This window comes from Podarcis liolepis (assembly GCF_965112155.1).
Source record: "Podarcis liolepis genome assembly, chromosome: 5".
Lineage (NCBI taxonomy): Eukaryota > Metazoa > Chordata > Lepidosauria > Squamata > Lacertidae > Podarcis > Podarcis liolepis.
The window spans coordinates 28,108,217-28,130,491 of NC_139556.1; the positions used below are offsets into that span (position 1 = coordinate 28,108,217).

At 43.1% G+C, this 22,275-nt stretch overlaps 1 long non-coding RNA gene across 2 annotated transcripts; it reads left to right on the top strand.

The window, feature by feature from the left end:
• The first annotated feature begins 913 nt into the window (after positions 1–913).
• Positions 914–22,160, top strand: LOC310706672. Of its 2 annotated transcripts, none has more exons than XR_014526041.1 (3): positions 914–1,150; positions 3,213–3,315; positions 21,978–22,160. It is a non-coding gene; the product is annotated as an uncharacterized lncRNA (long non-coding RNA). The 2 variants fall into 2 exon arrangements; XR_014526042.1 differs by lacking the exon at positions 21,978–22,160 and adding an exon at positions 5,978–5,998.
• The last annotated feature ends 115 nt before the right edge of the window (positions 22,161–22,275 follow it).

Genomic DNA, 22,275 nt, shown 5'->3' on the forward strand with positions numbered 1-22,275 from the left:
TTCAGCAAAATGTTTCTACATGGCCCTTTTGCTTCAAGCCTTCTCAACCCTCCTCTCAGGTCCCATTTCTCAGGTCTCTTTCCCCCTGTCCACTGCCCGTTCTGTGTGAGGGATGTGAGTGGCATTGTGGTCTAAACCACTGAGCCTCTTGGGCTTGCCAATCAAAAGATCAGTGGTTCAAATCCTCGCGATGGGGTGAGCTCCCATTGCTCTGTCACAGTTTCTGCCAACCTAGCAGTTCAAAAGCATCTTTTTGTTGTTTAGTCGTTTAGTCGTGTCCAACTCTTCGGGACCCCATGGACCAGAGCACACCAGGCACTCCTGTCTTCCACTGCTTCCTGCAGTTTGGTCAAACTCATGCTGGTAGCTTCGAGAACACTGTCCAACCATCTCATCCTCTGTCCCCTTCTCCTTGTGCCCTCAATCTTTCCCAACATCAGGGTCTTTTCCAGGGAGTCTTAGTACAAGTAGATAAATAGGTACCATTGTGGCGGGAAGGTAAATGGCATTTCCATGTGCTCTGGCACTCTTCACAGTTCTCCATGCACCAGTAGCAGTTTAGTCATACTGGCCACATGACCCGGAAAGCTGTCTGTGGACAAACGCCAGCTCCCTCGATCAGAAGCGAGATGAGTGCTGCACCCAATAGTTGCCTTTGACAGGACTTAACCTTCCAAGGGGCCTTTACCTTTTTACCTTTTCCTGTGCCTTCCTTTCAGCAATGCTGACTGTGCGGACTCCCTGTCACAAAGCTTCCCTAGCTGCTCACTGCCTGTGATGCCATCACTGCTCTCCACACAGCTCAGTCTGTGATGTCACTGCTGCTCAGCCTCTGTGACATCAGCGCTGCTCAAGCAATTTGCTGCCTGAGGCTTTATCAGTAAGGCAATACTTCAGTGTACACACACACACACACACACACACACACACACACACACACACCTCTTCCTAGTAAACTGCAACTTCCTTAACAAGGACTTGGACGAATTAGGAAGTCTTTTGTCACTGATGTTTGGGACCAAAGAAGGCCTTCAGTGTCTTCCTTGATCCAGTTTTCACAAGGATCTGAAAAAAGGCAACATGAATGTTCATCCATTCTGATAGCAAACCATTCACCTGTTCGCCAGAGTGGAATAACAGTTCCTTCCAGGTGAGTAGCTTGCCAGATCAAAAGCTTAAATTACTATGTAACAGATGAGTGCATGAAGACAAAGCAGGAGGTGAAGGGAGAGGAGGGCTGGTAAGTCCTTTGTGTGTCCGTATATTTCTTTTACATATATGGTCAGAGGGGAAAGGCCCACCCCCTCAAAAAATGCAAAGCCAACTAATTGTGAAAATCTGGAGGTGAGTCCCATTGATATTTGGCCCATCCAGTGATAGAGAGCAGCAGGTTTTTGGTGGGTCTGGGATTGTAGCAAAGCGCAGAACGTTATCTATACAGAAGTGTAAAATTAAAACAATGGCTGGGGTTGGGAAGTGGCTTTGCCCCCTTGCTTTTCTAGAAACTCACCTTGAAAGAAGCACAAAACCTCAGACAGACCACTCTTTCACCATCACCATATTTGACTGCCCATTTTAGACATGGCTTAATAATGGCAACATTGTAGAGAGTAAAGGGAGAACCTGCAGGCTGATATGGAGACATTTCAGTGGTGCCCCATCTGCTACAGAACTGGCTGCTTCTTGTCATCATGGTTGACAGTCCTGGACTCTTGGAAGATGCCACCTTCGTTGTTACATGTGAGAAAAAGAGCAACTGGTTGTTCTCAGAGGTAGTGGCACACATAGATACTTTTTGAATCTGGACTTAAAGGTCTGTGTGCCCCCTCCCTCTTTAGATGGCAATGTCCATTACTTCACTTGCTCCCAGATTTGGTAAGCCAATTCTGCTGCTTTTGGGATTTTTCCTCTCATTCTTCTTAGTGAGACCCTGGACTTCTGCCCCAAAGTCCTACCTTAATGGTACCACTGCACACTCTTGAGCTCTATGATTGAACTTAGGCCCTGTTCTGATGCTACAAAACTGTTACTTCTCTCCACCCCCTTTTTTTCTAGACATAAATGCCACTCCTGGCTTTTTCTAGGGATTCAGAATCTTGTGTTAGTGGCTTGTGGGGTTTTCTTTTGATCAACAGACAAACTTTGAACACCTGTGGGACATGGATGCCATGTCACAACCTGGCTTTCGAAAGACCAGACATGTTTCTTCTCATCTTTCAACACCTTATGTTCTGAGGCAATATATGTAGCTCTCCCCTCTCCCGTTACAAAGCTCTAAGAGGAGGGTTTGAGGGCTTAACCTTGGAGCTATCAGGCCTAGATGCTTTTGTCGCAGTCTGAGAGGTGTATGTGTAGTTTTAAAAAAGCAGCATTGTATGAAAGATTAATATATTCTCCTCTTCCTCCTCCTCTTCCTGGGAATTCTCATCCTGAAAAGGACTTTCAGCAAAATACAAATACATTGTTAGGAAAATATAAATATAAAATAAATACATCTAACATTTGGCATTTGGACCAAATAGTTCTCTATGCAAACATGGCTTCATGTCTGGATAAGTATGAAGAAAGGAATGGAGAGAGATCTGCTAAAAAATGGATTTAATGGTATTAAAAATGCACATTTTTTTTCCTGTTGGAAATTAGGCACTGACAGCATAGTAAAGTTTTACTACAGCATGTAGTATTATTATTATAAAGCAGTTATTAGCATCTGGCACAGCTTGTTAGCAATATCCATAAATCACACCCAGATTTATTTGAATAAAGATGGACACACATGCCACAGACTGAAATTGATAATTTGGGGATTTTCTAAATCTCTTCCTGCTGTGTTTCATTTTCTTTCAATAGCCTTGAATAGTGTGGGTTATGTATCTTTTTATATATAAGGTACCATTTGATCAGAAAACAAGAGCTGGTTTATGTTTCTCTTTCATTATACCTGATTGGTAATTCCACATCCAAATTACAAGATTCCACAAGTTTGGTAAATGGATATTTTTTTTAAAGGAATTTCCACTTTTCAGAGATTCATACATATATATGATCTGTTTTTGCTAGCAAAGCTCCCACACATTTCCATGTAGTTTCAGTTTGTGAAGCAACCCAAGGGCGCTAGTCTACAGGGGTGGAGTGAGGAAACGCTTCACAGTAAAGAGCTGCTTTCTTTTGCCAAGCTATAAAATAATCATTTTACATCAAACTCAGGTCAGGTGCCACAGGTGGAGTTTTCACCTGGACTCAAGAACACCTCAGAAGCTCCTGCCCATTCCAACTACTCAAACTTCCCTCAAAAGCTACTCCAGGAAGAACAGGGTAAGCATGGGAGCAGCTTCTGCTACAGCACACAGAGCTTAAATGGGAAAGGGAAAATTGGAGATCCCTCATGCATGTACACATGAATGCTTTTGAGAATACACACTGGTGTTTTTTGTGTTGTTGTTTTTAAGGAAACCTGCTCAATCCTCCATTCAGGTAGCTCAAGAACTACAGGCAAGCCCCCCTTTTACGCAAGGGCTGGGTTCCAAGGCACCACACTTCGGTAAAAAGCCCCCACCCCACCCTTTTAGTGGCATTTCAGTGACATCTTTATGATGTTTCTGGGTCAATTCTGGGTTCAGTGTGATGCATGTATACACGGTTGTGCACATATTGAATGAGCAGAAATGGGAGGGCTGCCTGCATCCAGTTATTTCAAGAACTGTGCAGAATCATTTGTATGCCTCACTGTATGAAAGGATGTGTTGCTCTCTGCTCCCACTCTGTCCTTGGCTCTGTCTACCATTCTTTTACCTGGTCACCAGAGCAGTGATCTATTCCAGGCCTCAAACTCTCACACAATCAGCTTTCCTCGAGAGCCAGCCGAAACTCATCCAAATAAGCCCCTCCCCAAACCAAAACCAAAACATCATCAACAACCCTACAAGGACCAATCCTCTCCTTTTCCAAGCTCACACGGTCCCTCCAGCCTTCTTGTGCTGTCTCAGTAGCCATTCAGGTTTTTTCTCTGTGGTCATCTTTCAAACCCCTTCATCCCCTCACAACTCCTTCAGCCTCCCTCCCTCACTGGCTGGCTGTTCATTTGCTCTGCCAACAGCTTGCTCACCCCAGGCTTCCCTCTCCCTGTTATATGTGCATGGAAGCAGGCAAGCAGGCAGGTGGCAGCACCGATGACACGTTAACAGTGAAAGACTCTCCTGGTCCACTAGCTGGTCTGCTCAGTTGCTTGCTCTGGCGGGCTACTCACTTGTGCTGTGGGCCGTCCTGCTTCTCTTGCTTTGTCCTCTGAACTCTGAGAGTGCAGCTTTCTTCCGATTGAAGTGTAGAGTGTTTTAGGACCGGGACATTTGCAGGGAAACCAAAATGCTTGTTTACAGAGCTGTTGTACTACCAACCTTACTGTATGAGTGTGAAACATGGACCACTTATAAACACCATCTCCAACTCCTTGAAAGATTCCATCAATGGTGTCTCCGAAAATTTTTACATATCACTTGGGAAGACAGGCGAACTAATACCAGTGTACTAGAAGAAGCAAAGATCACCAGTGTTGAAGCAATGATTCCCCAACATCAACTTTGTTGGACTGGACATGTTGTGTGGATGCCTGATTATCGTCTTCTAAAGCAATTACTCTATTTCGAACTTAAAAATGGAAAGTGTAATGCTGGTGGTCAACAAAAGAGGTTTAAAGATTGTCTCAAGGCAAATCTTAAAAAAAAAAGTAGTATAAACACTAGCAATTGGGAAACACTTGCCTGCGAGTGCTCCAGTTGGGGAAAAGCCTTTACCAAATGTTTCATGGGGTTTGAAGACACTCAAACTCAGGAAGCAAGGGAGAAACGTGCTAAGAAGAAGGCACGGTTGGCAAATCCACACTGTGATCAACTCCTGCCCGGAAACAAATGTCCCCACTGTGGAAGGACGTGTAGATCCAGAATTGGCCTCCACAGTCACCTATGGACTCATTGTTAAAACCGTGTGTATGGAAGACAATCTTACTTGGCTACGAGTGATTGCCAAAGAAGAGAAGAAAAAGAAGGCATGCTGCAGTCCCATCTACTGGCAGCCATGCAAACTGCAGAGCGACACCTTTTTCTAATTACAAAATTGTACGTAGGAAGAAAAAAATTGCCTGAGGAAGACTCAGTGGATGGCAATAGGTGCTACAAGAACTCCACGCACATGGCAGTAGACGTCTGTGCCTCCCGCCAGTTATCTTTCACTGCAGGCCTCAAATGAGTAAGAATGGGTTTTTAATAGCTGTTGCCAAATCCGAAGCCCTTAGTGATCCCATGCCCTTGAATAATAACGAGATGTGATGGTAATTAGAAGAGCAATGGAGTAATTACCTCCATTCTTGCTAAAATATGGTTGGATGGGCTGAAATGAACCAAAGTGTATTAATAAAGAAGGAAGAGATACAGAATCCCATTCATCTCACTGTCAAGTAAATGCTCTGGAAAGGTTAGCTTTATGTAATTTGGATGTTTCCTCATGGGTGCATTAGTGTGTCTGTGCTTTTTCTTGAGGGGATTTTATACTTCAATCATAATGACAAAGTAGCGGGTGCTTATTTTACTGTAGTTGCGTATATATCCCCAGAAAAGAAATATCCTGAGGTTGTACATTTATGCCCCCTCCCACCTTCATTAAGGGAAAACAAGGTTGTACTTTTCAAAGGTTTCTTATATTGTTAAAAAAAAAGTGGGTTCCTTGTTCTCTTGCAAATTACTTTGTGCTATGAGATCCAAGTGGGTGGCTGTTTCAAAAGCTATACTGTTGTGTACTGCAGTCTAGAGTTGGCATTGATAAAACTGGGAGTGACTCTGTTGGATGGAGGAGGCAAGATTTTCCACACACATGGAAATTATCTGTTACACATGGTTTTATAGGCCACCTGGAAATGCACTGCAAACCATCCACTGGTCCATAGACCATTGCTTGAGATTAACTGATTTATTTCATTTCCCTTTAGGGCAACTTTCTGAGACAGAGGATAAAATAGGAACATTTCCGTTCTGTGCATTTCACATCATGGTTTGCATTCCTTTGACATCTTGTTAACAATGAAACTGAAGGCAATTCCTGCTATTTAAGGCAAAGCTGCTGCTGTTTCAAAATAGCCTTTAATTTCGGGTGCGGGGTTATGATTTGCCACATCAGGTGTCAAAATCCACCAAGCAATTGTCGCCATCGGGGCCATGAAGGCAGAAGATATCAAAGGATGCTGTTAGATAGCCATGCAGGTAATTAGAGTGTTTCTAACAGAACTGGAACTCCATAGATCAACACCTACATCTTCAGCAGGGTGAGGCACTATGGAATAGGTTTGGCAGCTTTGCTCATCACAGATGTCCATCCATTGAATTGTGATTTCGTTGCACTTCCCCTTCTGAAAATACCCCCCCCCCTTTTAAACAGGACTCCTCCAATAAGTTCCTCCCACCTTTTTTGACGCACCACTGGGTAACTGGAAGGTCTGCGGTTCAGCGGTAGAATATATACCATGCATACAGAACATCTCAGGTTCATTCCTTGGTATCTCCAGGTAGAGATAGGAGACACGGCTGTCTGAAATTCTGGAGAGGTGCTACCAGTTAGTGTAGGGGCAATGCTGAATTAGAAGGACCCATGTTCCTGCTCAGGATAAGACAGCTTCTTCTATGTTCCTGTAGTCTCAGATGACAGACAGGCAAGGTTTCCCTTTGCTTTGCCGAACCTTTCCCCATTTTGTTCCTTGTTGTGGGAGTGGCTGCCAAGTTCCAATGCTTCTGTTGGCTTCTGTTCCTTCCCCATCAACTGCACCTGGTATTTATTCAGGTGTGGGGGAGCCCAAAATGCACCAAATGGCCAGCCACCAAAAACATGTCCCGGCTGTGTTTACTTCTGGCCGAGCCAGTTGAAAAGCGACGTGGCAGTAGACACGGGCTGCCTCTGCCCCTTCACAACTGCATTTCACGCCCTTGTGAATTGGTATGTGAGTGAGTTTCCATCTGACTTCTCAGTGTGGTCCAACATCTAAAAAAGGACTGCATTAGAAAAAAGAACTCGCACTTGCATTTTAAGTGCGCTGTGTAATGAAGGAATGCATTGATTTGGAGAAATGCTTCACCTCAAGTCAAGTTTAAGACATGTATGCATGGATTTAAAAATAAACGCTAAACCCTTTCTTGCCTCCAAGAGTAGGTCCCTATAGGTGGAAGCAGTTTCTAAAAGAAAGATGGAACAGATGTTAGGGTCTCATCCACACTTTTGCTTGACCTGTATTTTGAACGTATTGAGCACTGATTAATTCCCTTGGGTCTGAGAGCTCTTCTCATTCTGTGGCTGGGCTTGTAAAAACTTGATCTTACTGCTGAATCAGATCTTATCAGGCGCGTGGAAAAGCTGGAGAGAGATTTTGCTTAACTGAGCTTCAAATCATGGATTTTTGCAAGACACAGCCATGGAACAACAAGGAAAGCTCTCAGACTTGGAGGAATCAATCAGTGCACAATACGATCAAAATATAGGTCAAGCAAAAGTATGGATGAGCCCAATGTTTTGGGGGAGAGTTTGATGAATAGCTTTCAGTTTGATTCTCAGTAGGGTTGCTAACTCTTGGAACCTAGGGATGAAGCAAAGAGTAGCAGTGTGGAGAAAGTCTTGAAAACCTCAATATCTGGCAGATGAGAGGAGGCACCGGAGATTAGGGTGACCAGTCCTGTGCAGAGCTTGTCTGAGGCGCAGGGTAGGAGTCTTGTTAGAATAATTTTTCTGGCATGACAGTGTAGGTTTGGCAGGCCCCTGATGGGGCCCACCAGCTAGCCTAGACCCCTAATGGTTTTGAGTAATTCATAGGGAAATTGGCATTGGAGCTCAGTTTTGCTCCTCCAATGAATTTTTCATGCATCCTTGCATGTAGTTAGCAATATTAATTATTGGCCTTTCAATGTGCTCTTGTATTGTTCTTATTTTAAAGCAGTTGACTCATATTGCAGGCAGACTCTGACGAGGGTGATGGCAGGAAATTGCATTTTGCTCAGTAAGCTTCCTTTATTGTTTTCTCCCTTTCCCTTTGTTTTCCAAATCCATTTCTCATTTGTGCACCCTCTCTGTATATCACTCTGCTGCGTTCTTGGGCGGCACATCAACAGGAAGCCCAAGGACGTGATAGCGATCTGTGGCACGTGTCTGACAGGCAGCCCATTGTTTGCTAAGATACAGGGGGCTGCCTTATTATGAGAGTCATCATGCAGAATCAGGTAGTAAACCAGGGTGCAAGACTTCTGGGATGTTCTGGCTCAGAATGCAGTGGAGGAGTTACAACTGGCAGATGCTCACAATTATCCCACATGTAGTAAAAGAAGCATGACAGTGAGAACAGGTTAGCACTGGCATCCATCCAAATTTGCTTTCAGAAAGCTAACATGGTGGTTAGATTAGCTCTTCATTGAACATTCATTCAGATTTCCTTACAGGGCAGTTATCTGACAATGGACATTCACCGTGATTCATTTGCAGGGTGTTTACATATCCCCATTACTCATTCATTTATCCTAGTGTTTCCCAAATTTGGGTCTCCAGCTGTTTTTTGGACTACAACTCCCATCATCCCTAGCTAGCAGGATGATGGGAGTTGTAGTCCAAAAACAGCTGCAGACCCAAGTTTGGGAAACGTTGCTCTATCCCATACTTTTCAATGCATTTCCCTATCACATTCATAACCACAAAACCTTTTTATCCCAAGTGAATTTACTATGCTAGGAAACCTTTGCCACTCCAGATTTTGATGAACTACAGCTCCCATCAGCCCTGGCAAGCATGCTCAAGGGCCAGGGATAACAGGAGTCACAGTTCAGCAACATCTGGTGGTCCCAAGAGTGGCAGAGCACTTTACTTGCCGTCATGAAAACAAAATTTCTAGAATGTGTTTGAGACCCACTCATAAAACAGCAACTCTGTAGGCACCTCTAGCCTTCTTCCAGTTGTGTGAGTTTACTACATGCAGGGAGCTTTTCAAATCGGGGGAACATAGCAAAACTTGCTCACCTGTGTATGATGGATGATAACCCACCACCTCGTTCTGTGTGATACGTGAAATAGCTCTGAAACAGACTGCTGGTCACCTAGCCCAGGAATATATATTCTCCGCTGTCTGCTGGCAGCTTTCCAAGCAGAGTTCCTGCCACTTTTGATCCTACAACCCCTCCCCTGGTTATTCAGAGCATACAGCCTGGCTGAACTTTTGTTCCCCTGTGCTCTCAAATATTCCATGGCCAGAGCTTTTGAAAAATCTCATGGATAGCATCGTTGCTATTTTTTAAGTCAGTGTATTGCATTGAATTCAGAGCTAATGCTGTATTACTGACCCAGTAACTCAGGGGATGACTGCAGCGCCACCTGGCCTTTCTCCATGTTCGGTGCGACACTGACATCTTCCGGCCCTTAACCCTGCCAATCTTGGAAGCAGGGCCAATGGGTTTTCTTTTTTCTTTCTTCTTTAGAGCAAAGATGAAGCATAATTAGCTTGGTGAGAGCTGTATCGATCTTCCTCCCATCTCAGTTCCTCATATTCTGCCAGAAGCATGCTCCAGTGCTTTGTGTGACCCATTTTGCTAACAAACGCCTCTTGTTTTTAATCGCCGGCTCTTTGCTATGATCAAGACAACTGAAGCAGCTATTAGGAGCTTGTCACAACAATCCAACAGGGCAGTCTCTGATACAATTCTGTGCGAAGTGACTAGCTATTAGGAAGAAAGCAAAATGCCCAAGATACCCACCATCTAAGCAAGCTGTGGTTTTAATTTCCTACGGCTGTTGTCCAGCTGGGAAGTATAAATGATTCGCGTCCCCCCCCGCCCCCTGGGAAATCTCTCATAGTTGATTTAACTGAGGTAAAGCTGATTGCAAATGCATTAGGTGAAATCCAGTGCTCTATTGAATTCAGTGGGTCACTTCTGAGTTTGGCTTAGTTGGATATCAGGCTGAATTATGATATCATAAACAGGTTTAATAATAATAATAATAATTTATTATTTATACCCCGCCCATCTGGCTGGGTTTCCCCAGCCACTCTGGGCGGCTTCCAATAAAACATTAAAATACAATAACCTATTAAACATTAAAAGCTTCCCTAAATAGGGCTGCCTTCAGATGTCTTCTGAAAGTTTGGTAGTTATTTTTCTCTTTGACATCTGGTGGGAGGGCATTCCACAGGATGGGTGCCACTACTGAGAAGGCCCTCTGCCTGGTTCCCTGTAACTTGGCTTCTCGCAGCGAGGGAACCGCCAGAAGGCCCTCGGCGCTGGACCTCAGTGTCTGGGCAGAATGATGGGGGTGGAGATGCTCCTTCATGTATACTGGACTGAGGCCGTTTAGGGCTTTAAAGTTCAGCACCAACACTTTGAATTGTGCTCGGAAACGTACTGGGAGCCAGTGTAGTTCTTTCAAGACCGGTGTTATATGGTCTTGGTGGCCGCTCCCAGTCACCAGTCTGTTGTGTTGTGAACTTTCATGGGCAAGTAAAGTAACATTAGACAAAAAAAAGCTCCATATGTGGGAAACCCAGCCAGATGGGTGGGGTATAAATAATAAATTTTATTATTATTATTATTATTATTATTATTATTATTATTATTATTACTACTACTACTCAAGGAAGTGAGCCAAGCCACATGCTGTAGAGGAAGGCAGCAAGGCTACATTTATAGATAAATGCGAAAGCACTGATCTTGGGATGCCTCTAGCTCCAATCGTATGCACACTTTCATGTGAGTTAGTTCAGCTGAGCTCAGTTGCACTTAACATCCCAGCAAATATGCTCAGGAGGGCCAGGCTACATAAGTGCTCTGCAAAAGAGAAATGATTGCAATGAAGAAGCAGGAGAGGAACCCACAAAGAGGCAATTTGGCCCTGCATCACAGCAGGACATTTCGCAGGAAACAATCCTGGAAATGAAAGCAACTGGAAAAAAGACAGACAGCCAAATTATATTGGGAAAGAGCAGGGCAACAACTTGGAAATATTTGGGATAATAATACAACCCAGCCCCGTAATCATTATAGCAATGATTTTCCATAAAGGAAAATGGAAAGCTTCAATCATATGAGGCATTTAAAATCATCCACTTAAAAGGGTATCAGCACTGAAGACTACGGGCGGGAAGAACTGTGCTTTGGAAAAGAAACAAACAGATTTTCTGATCTAATGTGTCTTTTTCATATACCGTAATAAAAAGGGCAGGGCAGCAGTAATGGGAGTAGCCTCGACACACCAAGTTTTATGAGATGCATCCTAGAAGAAAGTAAGCTTGTTCATGGATTGAAAAGGATTTGAATGGATAGGTTACTGAGATTCCCAGATTCCCCAGAATTTCTTTCCTTTTTTAACAATAATTTTTATTAGTTTCCAATTACAATAATCCAATGGTAGCCTCATTATAACAATGCCAAGTTATAATACAATTACTAATCCCAATCATTCAAATGCCAAATTAGAAAATTTAGGTGGCCTCCCACATGCTAGAATTGATTATTTGATTATTTACGTACAGTGGTATCTCTGGTTACATACTTAATTCGTTCCGGAGGTCCATTCTTAACCTGAAACTGTTCTTAACCTGAAGCGCCACTTTAGCTAATGGGGCCTCCCACTGCTGTGCAGCCGCCACACAATTTCTGTTCTCATCCTGAAGCAAAGTTCTTAACCTGAGGTACTATTTCTGGGTTAGTGGAGTCTGTAACCTGAAGCGTATGTAACCTGAAGCATCTGTAACCTGAGGTACCACTGTACTTTGTTTCTGCATTCCAAAATCTTATTCATCTCAATTACATTCCCTTATACAACAACTGCAATATTAACAACATCCATTCATCTTGACACATTCAATTATTTCTAAAGCTATAGGTGAAGCATTCAAACTGTATCCTTATTCCTCCTGTGTGTGACAATTATCCATCATGCCTTGAGTGGAGCTAATATCCCACTGTTGTTTCAGAAGTTCTCCATTGCTCCATTCCCCAGAATTTCAGCCACAGTTCAAAACTCCGGATGAGATAGGAGGAGAAGCTACTACTACTTTTCAAACCTGCATGATCAAGGATTTTCTTTTCTTTCTTTTTCCTGTTCAAGAATGTCCCCATCCCAATTCCTGTACAGGCTTCAAAGATGTACTAAAAGATACTAACAAACTGAACAGAAACTTCTTACATTAGCACCACCTCCTTTAAAGAAACCTAAAATTATGGGTCAATTTGCATGTCCAAAGTTTCCTATCTTTTTCTACACCTACCTAAAGGAGAGACACTGGCCACCATAACTTTGTGCTCCTGTGCTGATGGAAGCCCAAAGATTGAACATGGGCCTTGCCACATCCTGATGTTGCCAGCCTGAAGATGAGAGACTTGCAATCTCCTGCCACCTGCCAGAAGGTGAGACAATTGGCCATTATTAGCTCATGCTGATGTTGCCTACTTCAAGGAGCAGCCTGGCGATTGTGACCTCATGATGATGCTGCCCAGCTGAAAGAGAACTGTTGCCTATTGTGGCCTCAGGCTGAAGTTGCCTGCTTGAAGACTGACTGGATCAAGTTCTGTCCACCTGAAGGAGAGAGTCACTGGCCCCTGTGTCCGCCCTTTGACAACCTCTTTCATGAGAACCTTTGCATCTGAAATACTACAGGAAGGGTTCCTTTTCCTTATTCTTCCATCCTTCCACATTCAGACTACCAGAGAGGCACTGCCATCTAGCTGAGGTTTTTTCAGGATGTGGGATGACTACCCTCTAGCTGTCAGACAGTAGCAGTCTCACCTTGTGCGAAACTGACCTGGTCCCTCAGTCCATTAACAGGGACCGCTGAAGAGCTAGGAGCCACCATTTTGAAATGAGAAAGAAGCAGAGGCAGAGAGTCAAGTGAAGATTTGCAGTTATGGAAAGCCATCGCTAACTGTAAAGCAAAGCTAAATTTTATAAAGCTAAAACTAGGCCTGGGAGAAAATTAAAACGCTAGGGATTTTTTGACATCAGGAGAAACAAGCAAACAGAAAGTTTGCCACCTCTGCGGTGAAAAGGGAATTATGCTGAGCAGTGGTGGTGCCAATTTCTTTCACTCTGCAATAAGAGAACTTGCCTCTCAGTTGTCCGGCAACCCATTTTCTCCTCCCCAAAACACCTCAGATGCAGCACTGTGGTGGTGTGGGCAGGGGGTAGCAGGGATGGAAGTCACAGCAAGAAAGTCTACTGAAATTATAAAGTTTCTTGAGCAAAAGGAGACAGGTGGTAATGGTCCACACATCCCTGCAGCTTTGGCGGAGAAAAGCTCTGATGAGGCTAATAGCTGTTCCAGACTGGCACTGTTTTCGGGTGTGATTCTATCACATACTGGCAAATCCACTTAAAGTTCTGCACTTAAAGTTGCTATGGAGTTCTTGCACAAACAAACAGCCCCCAATTGATGTTTTGCAATTTGAAAAGCGATGGGGAAATGAGCCACAAAGTGTGGCATAACATTTGCATGAATAATGATTGTTTAACCACTATGGTTGTGGGTTTGTAACCCTCCCGGGGATATTACGTTAAAGAGCAGGTAATAAAAAAGCAAGCAAATAAATAATAAAAATGACCTGTCCACAAACAAATCTGAATGAATGCTTAGTAAACAGGTCATTTTAGATGTGACTTGATATCATTTCTCGGGGCATTTCTTCAGATCAGGGTGGCAGATCTGTGAGGCTCAGTAGTGTTATGAGAGCAAACTCTGTTTGATCTTCCACTTTATCCTTAGCTAAGGGAATTTATTGGTTGAGCAAAGGATGTTCCCGTTGCCTGAGACAGTACTGTTTGGAACACACTGAACAGAGAGAGAGAAAGAGAAGATTTGGCTCACAGTTTCCACACACCATTCTGCCCATGTGCTTTAATCCTGAGGTAGAAATGAGGACAACACAAGCAATAAGATGGCAATTCACACAACATGATGATTCAGTTGCTTGTCCCCATGCTGGGGCTCCTAGCCAGGGTGCCAATTAGAGAGGGTTTCTGAAAAGTTCAGTTGAAAATCTCCCACTTCTTTCACATTTTGCAATAAAAGACAGGGAGGAGAATGGGGAATTAAATATAAGAAGGCATCCCAAAGGGGGGGGGGGAATAACAACAACCAGGTACTGGTAAAGAGAGAGAGAGACTAAGGATGTGTGTAAAGCACTCCCCAACCCCCATTGGAAATGTTTTGCTAATCTTACCAAACTTCCTGCTTCTCCCGAAACTCCTACAGATGTACTGCCTGAACAGAACCTTCCAAATTCACTACATATTTTATGTAGCTTTAGGCAACTTCTGCTTAGAAAATGATCAAAATCTGGGTATCCTACATGGTGACAACCAGATGATGTGGACTCCAACTCCCATCAGCCCCAGCGAGCATGGCCAATGTTCAGGGATGATGGGAGTTTTAGTCAAACAATACCTGGATAACATCACCTTGGCCTTCATGATCAAGACTCTTCCTTCCTCCATCCACAAAAATTCTACCATTGTCTCACCTGAGCATGAACTTCTAAATTTCCCCCTCAGACAAAGTTTGGTAGCAACTTACAAATATGGGAAACCTCCCAGGGAAACATGGCTGATTTTATCAAATTCATGATAAATTTTCTTATCAGTCAGGCCAGTACAAACTTGCTTGTGGTGACCCATCCAGCTGAATGAAGCCTAATAGTCATGACTGTGATCTTCCAGTTTCTTAATAACCCTCCTATTTTTTCTAGTTCTGGGTAAGAAGTGAAAATTAGTACTGATTCAAACTGGGGGCAAGTACGTTGCATGAACTGTTTTGTGCCTCAAAAAAATTCATCATCTTTGTTGGTGAAACCTGAGAAAATGGTCCTAGACGATATCTCTTGTTTTTTTAAAAAATAATAATAATAAAATAAAATAAGACTTTTTGTGTCTTGGGACATTGCAATGGTCTGGAAGGCACAGCTGATTGGCCACAAGAGTCCATGACGTTGACACGTATGATTATATTATGAACAGAACAACTCACACCTTTTCATATAAAAACAATATGGTGCCAAATCAGCAGCACCTGCAGAGAAAAACAGCAGCTAAGTAGCACAGAAAGAAATGTGTGAAAGAGGAAAGGGGTTTTTTTTGCCATCTGCTTATGACATGGGGTGCCAATGTGATGTTTGTGGGTGCACATGTGCTGCAGAAGCTTTCCCTGGTGTTCACCAGGTCCCATTCTCCATCCTACCCCCAATGAAGTTAGTTTTGAAAAGAAGTTTGGATGGATTTCTGCTTGTGCAATGGGACTTCTCCCAACCTCTTCTCCCCTACATATGCCCCACACCCTCCCCCAATCTGCTACAGGGGGTCAAGGGCATCCGCAGAGCCATTTCAGGTGAAGCATCATGGGATGAGAGAGGGAAAGAGTCCTCTAGCAAAAGCCTAAATCATTACGCTGATGGGATGGTTACTGAGCGCTACATTGGATATGAGCCCTTTTGTTGGAGCACAGCATATGCATGGCTGCAGTGAGCGCATGGCACCCATGAAAATTTCTCCAGCTTGCAGATGTGTGGCCAGGCCCTACCAGGTTAGTGTCCCCTGCTTTATGAGACTGCGTTCTTGATGTGAACTAAATCTCATGAAAACTTAGCCTAGCATGGGTACAAACAGGCATTTGATAGAAGTGAGTTGCCATATATAATGAGAAGACTGGCTTTTGTTTGATGCGCATCACCACAGGCCTGCTAGAGATGATTGGTCATAGCGGGGGCATCCAGACTTGTGTCAAACTTTTGCTTCTGGTGAAATTGAGGAGTGAAAAGAAGTACACATAGTTGGCAAGGAAAATCCCTCGGATGAATAGGGACGCATGATAGGAAGCTGCAGATTGTGGTTTCAAGAGCCTACAGCTGTACTTCATTCCACAAGAAATGTGTCTGCTTTCAGTTTTGCTTGCTGTGTTGTTTTTTTAATCGGGGAAAGCCTCACAGATGGTGCGTCTCACAAAGATGCTGCACCATTCTCACGAGCAATTTGGAACAATTTGTTTCAGCTCGCCGAATTCTCCCATACAGGCAAAGCACAGAGAGGAATGTTGTCGTCGTTTTTTGCATCACTGCTAAATAACACAGAAGGCGAATGAAACATATATAGCAGATGTTGGCATGCTATTATGCTGCTGCTGTGCTCCCCCCGCCCTCGCCCCTCAACAAGTCACTGGGGCGAGCTTCGCACAGAAGTGGCACTTTCCACGGCCTTCGTGCATTGGAACGCTTGAGTGGCGTAATCCTCCATGTGGCATTTTCACAGGCTAATTTGAAGGGTTAGAAAGCAGTCGCGAGCATCGGCCGAAAGGCTTAGCATAGGTCTTCTTAGCTAGATGCATTCACAAGCCTGAAGGACTTTTTCAGGAAGGAAAGTGGGGCATTTGCTTGTATCCCAGAAAGAGCCTCTCCTTGCTTCAAGGCTAACAAGTGATCCTTTCCCCAAGACGCAGCTGATGGGTGGGCAGTGGGGAAAAGCGTGTGCCCCCCACCTGGGGGGGGGATTAGTGGACCATGTAGACAGCAGTTGGGAACCACATGTAGGCTATGGGTTACTTACCTGTGACCAAAGAGGTGGACATGCCATTTAGCAAAACCAGCAATGTATGAGCATTTTTTAAAATATAAATATATATAAAACTTTTCATGAGCTCCTGTATATTACCAAAGATATTGAATTCTTCCCACATCCTTGCAGCTCAAATGATGTGAACTAAGACCATTTCTTTTCTAAGGTAAGGGGGGAAAGCTAAGTAATGAGAAAAATCTGTTCATACTACTTAAACAAAGTCGGTCTTAAATTTTATAGATTTCCATACAGAGTGATTCCAACAAGTTCTGTAAAAAAAAAAAGTCAGGCCATAGCACTCTAGTTTATTTTGCTGTTCTTCTCTTTAATTTAGTGTTGATTATGAGGCATAAAAAGACAGTTCCAATTAAATTTACACCCTACTTCAATTGCCCATGGCAGACTGAAAATGCAATAATCTCTTCCAAAGATTGCAATAATCTTTGTACTGTGTGTCTTTTCGCAGCCAAGCATCAGTAAAAGATTTAAGGACAGAAACTCAGGGAAGATGGATTCCATCCCTTTGTTAACATTCCCTGTTAGAAAGCCAGGTGCCTGTAGGAATCCCACATCTTTTAAAATGTCCACATTTTAGCTCATTGCCCTTCACTGAAATGATGGAAATCAGCAATAAGGAATGAAGATCTTTGGTTTTAAGCCTTCCCAGTGAAAAATAGTTTAGAATTCATTTGGTAAAGCTGAATTCTGAATGGGTACACTACCCTCTTTTTTAAAGTTTGCAGTGAATATTACCTCTGTTGTTGTTGAATTTAAGGGGGGGGGGGACTTGAATAAATGATTGGAGACCTCTACTCCCTTGAGAACTTCTGAATGAAAGTCACTCTAGATGTTGTGATTGAATCCAGAAATGAAATGTTGAGGCACAAGTTCTGCTAGGGTTTGCAAATGAATATTTCCATGTTCTGTTTACAACTAAAGTCATTCCTCCAGTGTGGGTAACTTTCATCCTGGGATTATTTGGTGGTAGTCATACCACATCCCTCATCCATGTGTCTGCTTGGCCCTGTGCTAGTTTTGAAACCTAGAACCATTTGCAGCAGAGATTCTGAGTCCTTACAGACCATGCATCCATATCCTGTGCTGAGGGTGTCAGTCTTTGTCTACATCCACACAGCAGGGTATTCTCTTTTTCCCAACATTTTCCTAACTGTTAATTTCTGGGCTTTCACATGATGTAAAACTCACTTCCAGAAATATAGCAGAATATAATGCAAGTTTAGTGCTCCTGTCCATGTTATTTACTTCCAGAAGTAATCCATTTGCAAACAACATGGAAATGAGTACTAAATTTGTGATATATTCTGCTACATTTCTGGAACAGGCTCTTATGTTGTGTGAAAGCTCAAACATAATGTGGAAATTAGCAGTTAGGGAAATGTTGAGGGGAAATGGAATAAATCGCTATGTGAATGCAACCTAAGATACCCCCTCCCAATTTGCCCTGAATAGGTGAGGCAGACTAATCCAATACATTTCCTTTTCCATCTCCTCTCCAATCAGCTGACCCCAACACAGGTGTGGACAATGCCTTTCTGTATAAATGTAGAATCCAGAATTGGCCTCCACAGTCACTTAAGGACTCATTGTTAAAACCATGTTTATGGAAGACAATCTTACTCGGCTACGAGTGATCGCCAAAGAAGAAGATATGTGTATATGTGTCAGGGTTTTATCAAGCACCCAGATTTACATGAGTGTTTAAGGGTGCATATCTGCCATTTGCACATACCTCTGTTGTCAGAAAGCACAAGTCTACCCCATGATTTATGCATTAAAAATGGAGCCATGAAGATATACTGTACAATTTTCAAGAACAACTGCCGTTCCTTTTCCTTGGCTGAGCTACTTATCCTCTCCAGTCTCTTATTCTAGTCCCAAATTCACTAAGGCATCTAATTTTCCTGCTCAACACTATGATCATCTTTCACCTCTATTGCTCCTTTCATTGGCTTCCCTTTCTCTATAATATCCTCTCCAACTCCTGGTACTTTTATGCCGAATCACCAGTGTACTCTTTCTTTTTGCTTAGTGCCCTTTCTCTCTCTGTGTGTGCTCCCTACCTTGTCTCTCTGTTGCTTCTTATTACCCCCATAATCTGTTGCCCATTCCCCTTTCACTCCTTGCGGTCCCTTACCAGAGGAATATATATGGGGAAGGACCTTAGCAGTGCACCTGTGTCACATGCAGAAGCTTCACTCTCCAACAACTCCAGGTAGCATTAGGAAAGACCCCTTTCTGAATCCCTGGAAAGCAAGTCTAGATAAACTGTGTTGCATGGATCAATGATCTGACTCAGTATAAGGCATCTTCCTATATGTCCCTTGTGACCCCTTACCACTGGGATTTCTTGCCCGAACCATCTAGCTAAATCTTTCTCATCCAAGTGCCTCATTTGAGATTCATCTCGCATTCAAACACATCTGCACTGATCCTTTTTTCTTCATCTTCACATTGCTCCAATTCCCAATCCTTGTGTGACTATTAGATGGTGAACCATCTATTAGACTGTCTTGGGTTTCTCCTACATAAAATGCCTCAGCAATTCTTGAGAGGGTCTCTCTCATAACAGAAGATTCTTTGCTCCACTTTAGTGAATTATACTATACTTCTTGCAGTCGCCAGAAGTCCCTTCCCCACCTACACACTCAGACTCAAGACAGGGAATGGGCCAAATTATAGGCACAGCTTTAGCCAAGCATTTGAAAGCCAGTTTTTCCAGACTCAGAGCATACTTGCTACTAATATGAGAGCTGGAACACTGGAATTCTTGAGGAATTTCTTCAGTCTACATTTGAAAGCAAACCAACCCAAGTCACGCTTCCTCAACTAATACACAGATCAAAACACAGTAACTCTTTGGCATTTCACTTTACCAAATTTGACAGTTCTCAGCTCAAAAGAATGTCCAAACATGCATATCACTTTAGATTAAAATGCAACAAGGACACATGTTGTTGTTGTTGTTGTTTTGAAGCAATGGTTGTTAGAGTGTTGGGCTCAGATCTGAGAGACCATGTTTCAAATCCTCACTCAGCCATGAAGCTCGCTGGGTGACCTTGGGTCAGTCACTGTCCCTCAGTCTAAACTACCTCACACGGTTGTCGAGAGGATAAAATAGAGAAAGGGGGATAACATGTACACCACCTTGAGCTCCTTAGAAGAAAAATGGGATAGAAATGTAATATGACAATCGGTAAAACAGAACACAGAGAACCAAGAACACTGGAAAGACATGGAACTGAGTACAACCAGACAGAACATGGTTTCCAGAACAGAGTCTTGCCTAAATATATGACCCAGGAGTATGTGAAACAGGGGGAATTGTTCCCCTTACTTTTCTCTGTTTTCTCCCTCCCCCTGACCCCAGCCTTCACATTTCTAGACCAGATTGAAATCGCCTCATCCGCAACCTGCCTGCAAAACTAAAAAAGGAATGATGGGAAAAGATCAGATAATATAATAGAAATTAATAATGATAATGATAATGTTGCAAACTGAAGGTTTCAAATCAGTATGTTTTCAGTTAGTATAGTAATTATTGTAAGGAACAGAAGTAGGTGTGTGGGATTGTCATTTCACCGATGTACTTATAAATAGCGTCAAAACCCGCCTCAGGTATAACTGTTAATTACTTCTGCCTTTCTTTCTGTCCTGAACCATCAGCAACATACCCGGAATACATTACAAATCCTTTGCAAAATGAGTAGTCACCATAAGACAAAAAATAAATTAATTTTCTGGAGTTAAAGTCTTCTGGGTGTTGAATCCCCCAGTGCCAATGGCATAGTGGTCACATGGGGAACAAATATAGATGCAATGCTGCGTGCCGTTTTCAAACTTTCAAAATAAAAAAGCCATAAGCAGGCATCCAGTAGTCTACATAATCAAATTATTTGTCATGGACTGTGCTGAGGAGGACTGCTCTGAGGGGGAATGGTGGGAACCTTGCCCTTCCCCTTCCCCTGCTCCTGCTCCTGATCAGGATCATGAATCTTCGCAGGAGCAGGAAAGTAGTATAGATTTGGAACACTGGTTTGCAGAGGGGCATAGTTCAGAAGGCAGAAGCTGGGACGTACTGGGTGGGGAACAGCTAGAAGAACTGGGAGAGAGAGAGAGTTAACAGACTCATTGTTGCTGGAAAGTGTCCAGCCGCTTAGCCCAAGGTCAAGGAGAGCAAATAAGGTGGCAGCACAGAAAGCACAGTGGTTGAGAGATCAGGTTGCAAGATGCGGAAGTGATGTGGGTGACTAGGGAGGAAGTGGGTGGAACCCTTAATTGGGAGTACCTTCGTTCTGAGGAATGGATTTTTTGTGATCATTAAAGTTTCCAACTGGTAAGAGACTCCTTTTGCTTTGTTCTGCTTATCTACTGCCAAAGTGAGGGGGGGAGGAAGCCAAGTTCCTGAAGCCCAACATTATGTGGAGAATGGGGTCATAGAAGCAGACCTTGACTTTGCCATTGCATCTTCTGCTGATCCCACCCCTATGCTGCCCACACATTGGTAGCTTGTCTGTAGAAGGCAACTCAGCCCAATGAATGTCTGCTGTCCTTGTGAAATAGAACCCTGTGCAATTAGGATACCTGTAAATGAGGACAGCTCACACCAAGAGTTGCCACTGCAGCAGCCATGGATGTAGTGGTACCCAGAAAATCTTCCCTAGGAGCCTGTGAAGCCAAAGTCTGCACATGCACCTGCTTTTTTGCTCCCATGGTCATGAGATGGTATTGTGGTTACCCTTTTCTTCTGCGAGAACTACATATTGCTGAAGGAGGAAATTGGGAATGTGATTCTCTGCCCCACTTCCTTTTTCATAGCATTCAGCTAAGTTTCACTCAGAGTAAGCCAATTGAAATCAGTGCACCTAACTTTTAAACGGTTCTAATTTTGGTTCCTCTGTTTTGTTTTTGCTGGGTTGGTATTGGTTTAATGTTTAGTTGGGGTTGGTGGTTATTTTAATTTGGTTATAACTGTAAAGTGTTTATTATTGTTGTTATTAGTATTGTTATTATTGTTGTTATTTGTTTCTGTTGATTTATTGGTTGGTTGGATTCTTGTATAGGATATTCTGTTTTTAATGTTCAATGTTGTATTGTTTTATATATGTATGTATGTATGTATGTATATTTATATATGCTGTAAGCCACCCAGAGTGGCTGGGGAAACTCAGCCAGATGGGCAGGATATAAATTGAATATTACTATTACGCAAATTCATTAATTTTAATGGTCAAAACTGAGTAAAACTTGGTTGAAAACCATCCTATGTGCTTTTCAAGACTCGGATTTTTACTGGATCTGACTTTTGCCCACATCACTCAGAAAAGCAAAATATTTGCGTGTTTGTTTCTGCACAGGTGGGTGATTCAGGTGAAGAAGGAGAGAAGGGACAAGGGGTGTGGCATCCCTGGCACTCCCTCCAAAACCCAAATGTGCACATGTGAAGGAAATGAACTGGCACTACAAAAAGTCGCGCTTGTATTTGTTTGAGGATTATGGGGTTAATTTGTTGGCTGGTTCACTGTTTTGCCCATCCAAGTTGATAGGCGCCACATTAATTGGAACATTTCATTGCAAATAATTTCTGCCTGTGAAGGATAGAAGCCATTGTTTTCCTTGAAGCCTTTGAAATGCAGGTGTATTACAATACAGATC